At 43.9% G+C, this 7543-nt stretch overlaps 1 protein-coding gene across 3 annotated transcripts in view; it reads left to right on the top strand.

Moving 5' to 3' along the window:
• Positions 1-426: 426 nt before the first annotated feature.
• The window catches only part of canx (calnexin), a 45474-nt gene continuing 38357 nt past the window's right edge, over positions 427-7543 (top strand). Inside the window, exon 1 of one of the 3 annotated variants that reach the window (XM_017683391.2) lies at positions 427-519. The gene's annotated coding sequence lies outside the window, so the exon portion shown is untranslated. The other 2 variants (XM_017683393.2, XM_017683392.2) reach the window with 2 other exon arrangements.

Below are 7543 nucleotides of genomic sequence, written 5' to 3'. Positions count from 1 at the left end.
AGATCATAAAACACATGTTCTGTTAATTAGAGGGGCTTTTAAAAAAAATAAAAATAAAATTTACATTTATTTCATGCAGTTACTGAATAATTTTCCTTACAATTTGTTCACGAATATTGAGAGGGAAAAAGCAGAACATACCCCGGAGATTAAGAGGTTAAACTCATTTAATCGCGATTGTTGCTTCTGGAAATGTTTCTCGACCTCGGCCGAACAGGCTTTGATTCAGAGCCATTCGCGTTGCCTCCCGTTTACCAGCCAATAGGAGCGCACTTCCCGGTGCTGGCGAGCCAATCACAGCCGTCCACGAGGTTCAGGTCGGAGGTGGGGACAGCTTTTCTTGACTGACGTACCATCTGGCCAATCAGCATTTGACATTTCTCTGGAGGCGTGCGCAAACTGGCGACGCTAGCCAATCAGAGACGGCGTGAGGGTGGCACTACAATAACGGCCATCGCTCTCCGTAGCCACACGTGATGCGCTGTAGTTGCAGGCGGTGTGCTACATGAGAGAGCAGCGGTGAGTAAAACTCAAGCGGCCCGAATTGCAGCTTTTAACCCTTTCAGCGCGCCGGCGTTATTTTCTGACGTGGAATCAGTTTCACCTGCAGGTTTTGGGTTCTGTACGTGCGTTTGTGTGTTGCCTGAGTGAGTTCAGCGAGTTTGAGGATCCGCGAGGCTCTCGGGCCGGCAGCCTCGCTGCTAAGCGGTGTCGGACTCGGTTCTTTTGAACTGGTTCTTTTCGAGTGACTGCGTGAACCGATTCGAGCAGCTAACGTGTTCCTGTTAACGGGCTCGCAAGTTGTACGTCGTTCTGTTGACTGAAGCGGTTTAACATAACGCCAGAGAATGCTTTAAAACCGATAAAACGTCACGTCATGTCTTACCGAGGAACCGTTTCTTTGAATCGCTTTGCATTCGAGTTATTTCAAAGGAGTCGGTTCGGCGGATTGATTCGGGCTTTCCATCATTTACTGCCTTGCTTGTTAGGTAAGCTAGACAGCTAACCGTGCTAAGCGTGTAGGTGTCAGGAGAGGTCGGGCTCTCTGTCGGAGCCAGCTGTGGCTTTAGTGGGCAGAAGACCGTCGTGTGTAAGTGCTGTAGAGTCGATTTGGCGCACAAAGCCGTTTTTAAACGCGGTGGCTGTAGCCTGTTAACGCTAGAGATGAATGGGAGAGACTGCGTACTGACACGAGCAGGTTAGCTCAGTGCTAATCGCGGTTCACACACGAATTGTAAGTATTTAATTCTGTCTTTCTTCCGCGAATTGCAGGCGAGCAGGTTGTCAAACGTCTTCGCTCCGTTGGTTTTGGGTTCCTGCTCTGCGGCAATGGGGGGTTTAATAAGGGGGCTTAAACCAGCCCGACCGGTGTGGCACAAGCCAGGTTTCAGTTCAGACACGAGAAAAGTCCAGAATGTGGAGGTCATGCAGAATAAATAGCCTCTGCGATTTGAACGGCGTCGTGTTTATGGACTTATTATAATCGGTAATGAATGATTTATAGCCCTGAAGGCTTCTTGTGCCCTCGTGAAGCGCAGTGGGAAAGGACACAGGAAACCAAGACAATGGTGGTCTCTTCCTTCTGCTTGTATGTCGTTAAAGTCCAACGTTGGTAATAATTGTCAGCCTTCTCCACGTGTACCACTCAGTCTGGGCCTGAAAGGGGAATAACACTGACTTTTCTGCATAATTCAGTCTTTAAAATGTAAACACATTCATTTTGATGTGAAATGTAACCTACGGGGCCCCGCTGGTGACATCCTGTAAAGAAATAATAATGTGTGGCCACGACTTAGCAAGGCGTGGGATTGAGATGATTAAGCCATGGCCACGACTTCGTCGTGAGCCAAGTCGTGGCCACGAGCTAATCATCTCATTCCCACGCCTTACTAAGTTGTGGCCACGCATTAGCATCTCGTTCCCATGCTTTAATAAGGCGTGGCCACGCATTATTTTCATTTATACAGGATGTCACCATTCTGGAGAGACTTGCCGCATTGGAATTCTTTACAGTGGTGGTGATAGGAACCAGACGTCCAAAGCCTGCAGCGCTCCTAAGAGCTCCATCACAGAAAGCTGTTGGTTACGAATGTCCTGTCTAATGTTTGAGACATTGTTTTATGAAAGTTTTGAGAGTAATTTGTCTCCAAATGTGTGTTTTTTTGTTTTGTTTTTGTTTTTTTAGATCGATTCAGGGCGGTTAGGTACCTGGAGGGTGTTGTGAGGCAAAATAGTTCTGTTTGCATCATAGACGTTACCGCCCCTGGTTCCTTTCACAACCACTGATAGGAAAACTGAGTTGGTAGGTTTCTCCTCAAATGAACCCCTTCACATCAAAACGCTCTGAATGACTTTGTTTACATCTCAACGACTGAATTATGTAGAAATTTTCAGAAATCGGTGGAATTCCCCTTTCGCGGTGGGCCTGAGACACGAGAGAGCAAAACTAGGGAAAGATATTCTCTTATGAAGACATTTTTAGCTTTCAGTCTCAGATCTTCACAACTGTTGATACCCCAGCAAACTAGGGCAGGTCAGCCCATTAGACATCTTATCGCTTGCTGCTTTATACCTCACACACCTTACCTTACAGCTAAAAGGGGAAGTCCACCCGTCCTGGCTGCGTTAAGATAAAGATGGTCATTCGGAGTGGTTTGAAGTGAAGTGGTCAGACCTTTTCGCATCAGTGGTGATGGGAACCAGACCTCCGATGACGAGGCTGCTTTTAAAAGTGAGGGATGCAGGGAGTTGCTAGGCCAAATAATCCCCAAAGATAATATATTATTATAGATTTGCCACTTTCTTGTCGTCGCTATTGCACGTAAAAGCTCAGACAACATGTGGAGGCTCACTGGTTGGGCAGTAAATAAAAATAGCTGTGCCTGAGGAGCAGACATCGCCATCCCTGCTTTCTGTGCATCTAGGTTGTTTAATTAGGCAGAAATTTTGAAATATCAGTGGACTTCCCCTGTGAGTTGCACTGACAGCTGCTATAGCTTACTTATCGGTGTTAAACTGCCTGGGTTTATGTAAAGACTGTGGCCCACTTACCCTCCCCCTTCCCTAAATCTTAGGCCTGGATGACACCCAATGGGCTGAGACAGCAGCGTGTGAAGGCTTTAACTCGGGGCAGTAGAATTAAGTCAAATTATTAGGGGTTTATGAAGCACGTCTTTTTCTTCTCCTTTAAACGAGACGTGCTGCCACGTGATGGCCCATGAAACTGAAAGTGATCATTAGCGTTCAGGCCTCTCGGCGACGGTTTTGCCAGGTGAGTAATCATAATTGAATGCAATGTTTTCTTAGGCCTCGGATATCCTGTTTAGGTGAGGATGATGCCGTGAGCTGTCGCTTGCTGGGTTCGAGGTGTCAGGCTGTAGTAGATTAGACTCCACTCTGATCGGACTTGTGGAGCTTTTCCCGCTCAAGCGGTAAACTAGATCTGCCCCCTCCTTGCGGGGTCTCTCTGTGGGGTCTTGGAACTTGCTGAATTGGTCAATGTCCCCCACTGTTTCATGTCAAACTGAGGGCTAAAGCAGACCTAGCAGGCCTTTAAGCACGCATATATAAACAAACAGGCAAATTTGTCACTCTTGTGGAACAGCCAGTACGCAGTCTTTAAAGGAACAGTCTACCCAGAAAAATAAAGTTCACACAATTGTTCACCTACCTTAAACATAGTCAGCGAACAAAGACATGTCCGAAGTCTGAAGTCTGCTTTTAGTTTCGCGCCAAAGCGGCTGTGATGTCGTAGCTAAATATTCAAAGTCTGTGTGTTTGAGTTGCATAGATTTCTGTTGAGTCTCGTAAACTGCACTTCACGTTAAAGAAACCTCTAACAGCAGACGTGCCTTTGCTGATTGGCTATGTTTGGTGTGAAAGTGTGCAAATTTTTTTTTTTTTGGTGGACTCTTCCTTTAAAGGGCCAACTGCTAAGATTTGAAATGCGCTGTTCACGCCCTGGCCCACACAGTTTGTATATGAAGTTGCAAAAACGCCCCATTTTGAACTCCTTTAATTGAGTTCCTGTAATGTCGTCAAAAATCTGCACGTTTACATTTAGTCAGGCTGGTTTTGAATAAGACACAATTCGGGGCAATTGGAGCAGAGCTCATTTACCTAGATCAGTCTTAAAGGCACAGTAAAACAAACAACCCGTTTTAATTCTAAGGAAAAAGAGGCTGGAAAATGTGTTTTTGGGGGGGGGACTAAAATAAAAAATGTTGCATATGGGCCCTTTAATTATCCTCTGTTTTGATTTGGTGTATGTGTGTAAATCCTTCTCCACTTAAATATGCCTCAGTATGTCTATACGCATGTTATAAAGGTGCTATAGTGACCCAAAGTTGAACGATTTGGGGGAAATGCATAACTGCGATTTTTCCTACAAGTATTGCATCTACAATTTATTTATTTATTTTTCTTTGTAGTTTTTTTAAAATAATTAAGATTCATGCCTGATTTATTATTTTTTAATTTTATTATTATTTATTATTTTTAAAGAAGACCAGAATATCATATCCACCTTTTTAGCTCGAGGCTTGACCCCTAAAGTAAGTTGTGGTTGTGATGTCACAACGTGTGGACCTCACCTACAGATATTTCACAGACTCTAATTAGGTTCGGTTTCCCCGCTTAAAATCTAAAACGCAACATTTCTGCTGATGTACACGCTTACAAAAGACGGTTCTTCAAGGGTTCTGTGTAGAACCATAAACACTCAGTGACTCACCTGCATGCTTAAAAAGTTCTTTGGGTGATGAAACGGTTCTAAGTGTATGGACGTATGCGGTTCTGTACGGCACAAGCTTGACATTGTAGCAACAGCAGAACCCTTTTGGTGCTGTATAGAACCATGTACAGCACATTTACCTCATGGTTCTGTTTAAAATGATTGTCTTCACTAAAGAACCATCTTTTTAAGAACCTTGCTCTTTTTTGAGAGTGTAGGCTATAATTTTGTGATTTCTGTATAAAAGCGATTTCATCTTTCAGCCCTACTGTCGTTGGAGATCCGCAGACAAATCGGTGTTTACAAACAGCACCGTGTCGATGGGCGCCGGCACCAGCTGCTAGGAAATGCCCACTGGACCTGCGTACGACCGCTCTCGGCTCTGCAGAGCTGCAGAGTGTGTCACGCTTGGCGCCGTGGTTACCAGTCAGAGCCAGCAGTGAATCCTCCAAGAGAAACGACACCGTTTCTGTCGGACTTTAGTGGTGCGTCACGTTTTACCTCCTCGGGTCTTCAGAAAGCTTCAGGCAGACGCTGAAGCTTTGAGCGTGAAAACTCGAGCTGTGGCCTTTTATTGCACTGCGATGCTTTATTTCCATTGATGATTGCAGGTGTGGGCTTGGCTGCCTGGCTGTGAGCTTGGGGTCACTGTTTTCAGTAAAATAAACGCATGGAATGACATGTTGTGATGCTCATAATTACATTTGATAGTTTACCTCTAATAACAAGTATTGAATACAGCAGCATAGGGTGTGGCGTTGTAGTATTACTTGGCTGCAGTGCTATTATATAGCTCATTATGTTTCTGTTTACAGTGAAATAAGTTAAAATTGTGTAGAACATCTTTAGTTATTAATGACGGGTGATGCCAGAACGACTTTACAGGAGAAGGAAAAAACCTACTTGTCTTCTAATGTAAGTCAATGGAACCGGACGTCTTTCCAAGCCTTTGGGCCTTTTCTTTGGGTCTGTTCGTCGTGAAATTTACGCACAATGTAAAGGGCAACAGGTGCTTTTAAATCATGTCAAACTTAAAATTTAAAAAAAAATGGAGATGCAAGGTTTTATTTCGACAGCAGCGATGTGCAAAGGTTTGGGTCCCCCAGTCAAATGAAATGAGTTGACGCATCCTTTACAGAGAACAGACTTCTGCGTGTTTTAATGCATGGTGACCGTTTATTTGCTGAATTGAACATACTGGGAAAATGTGGCACATTTCATATTTTATGTTTTCATTTTTTCCAGGTTTTTAAAACTTGGCAAAAGAACAGAAACTGAACACTAAAATGTCCAGGAAGATGGTATATTTTAGTTCCCCGTAGAATGTGAGCTTATTTCACTTAAAATATCAGCAAAACAAGCAAAGGGGTGTTCAAACGGGTGTATATGACACAATGATTATGATGCTCGTACTTTACAGGAGATGATTTCTTAATTGCCAAAGGATTAAGATTAAGACACCCTTATTAGTCCCACACCGGGGACGTTTCACCTCCGCATTTAACCCATCTGGGCAGTGAAACACCACATACACACTTGCCCAGAGTGGAGGGCAGCCCAATCCACAGCGCCCGGGGAGCAGTTGGGGGACTGCCTCAGTCATGGACTGTCGGCGCTGGGGATTGAAACGGCGACCTTCCGGTCACAGGGCCAGTTCCCTAACCTCCAGCCCACGACTGCCCAGAGCTGACAGAGCTGAACATTGAGAATGTAGTTCTAATAAAACTAACATCAAGAAATTACTATCAATAAATAATTAAAATATAGTTAATCTTCTAATAACTCAAATAACCTGAAGTATTGAATAAAATATTTCTCAAGAATTACATTTTCACAGTTTACATCTTAACCAATTAATTACACAAAATGTGAAAAATAGTATTGTGCGTAGTATTATAGTAACATATATCACAGTATAGTACTTTAGGTACATTGCGATATTATATAGCTCAAGATAATACAGTTTACACTGAAAAATGGTTAAAATTGCATAGAATAACTTTAGTTATTAATGACAGGTGATTCTGAACAGCTGCTGATGGTCATATCGCTGTTATCGGAAGAAAACCTTGTATCGCAAAAAAAAACGAAAGAAGGACAAAACCTACTCTACTTTTAATGCAAGTCAGTGGAACCAGGCATACCAGCGATATGCAAAGGTTCTTAATTTTAATGCACAGTTACCATTTATTTGCTGAATTTAACATATTGGGAAAATGTGAGAAAGTTAAGCCACAGTTGTCACACACCCCTCCCCCCCCTCCCCCACACCCCCACCCCCATCTGTAAAACCCAGCAAATAAAGAGAAATTGTGCACTAAAAATACCCAAAAAAATACCTGTAGCTCCCTGTAGAATGTGTGTTAACTTACATTTGCTTAGAAAATCAGCAAAACAAGTAAGAGGGTGTTCAAAGGTGTGGACACGACTGTATTGACTGTATCTAGTAAGTCAGAGTTTGAACCGTTGATGAGCTTGAATGTGCGTTAAATTGAGCGTTTATTCATCGGGAACGCTCTGCAGCGCAGTTGTGAAGAGGATTCGATGGTTAATTTTGAGGACCCATGGAGGTCCCTTGGGTGGGTGGGGATGTGTGTGTGGGGGGGGTGTATACATCATGCCCCCACCCTCCCTAATAATACTCTTTCTTTTTAACAAGCATGCACACACACACACACACACACACACACACACACACACACACACACAACCAACCCTCTTGCACTGTAGTGCACCCTGCGGAGTTACTAATCCAAGCAGGCAGCTCTTAGAGCTCCGCGTCTCGCTGAGCTGCCTAGCGCCTCTCGGTGG

This window comes from Pygocentrus nattereri, chromosome 8, assembly GCF_015220715.1.
Source record: "Pygocentrus nattereri isolate fPygNat1 chromosome 8, fPygNat1.pri, whole genome shotgun sequence".
Classification (NCBI taxonomy): domain Eukaryota; kingdom Metazoa; phylum Chordata; class Actinopteri; order Characiformes; family Serrasalmidae; genus Pygocentrus; species Pygocentrus nattereri.
This window is presented reverse-complemented; position numbering and strand designations above follow the sequence as displayed.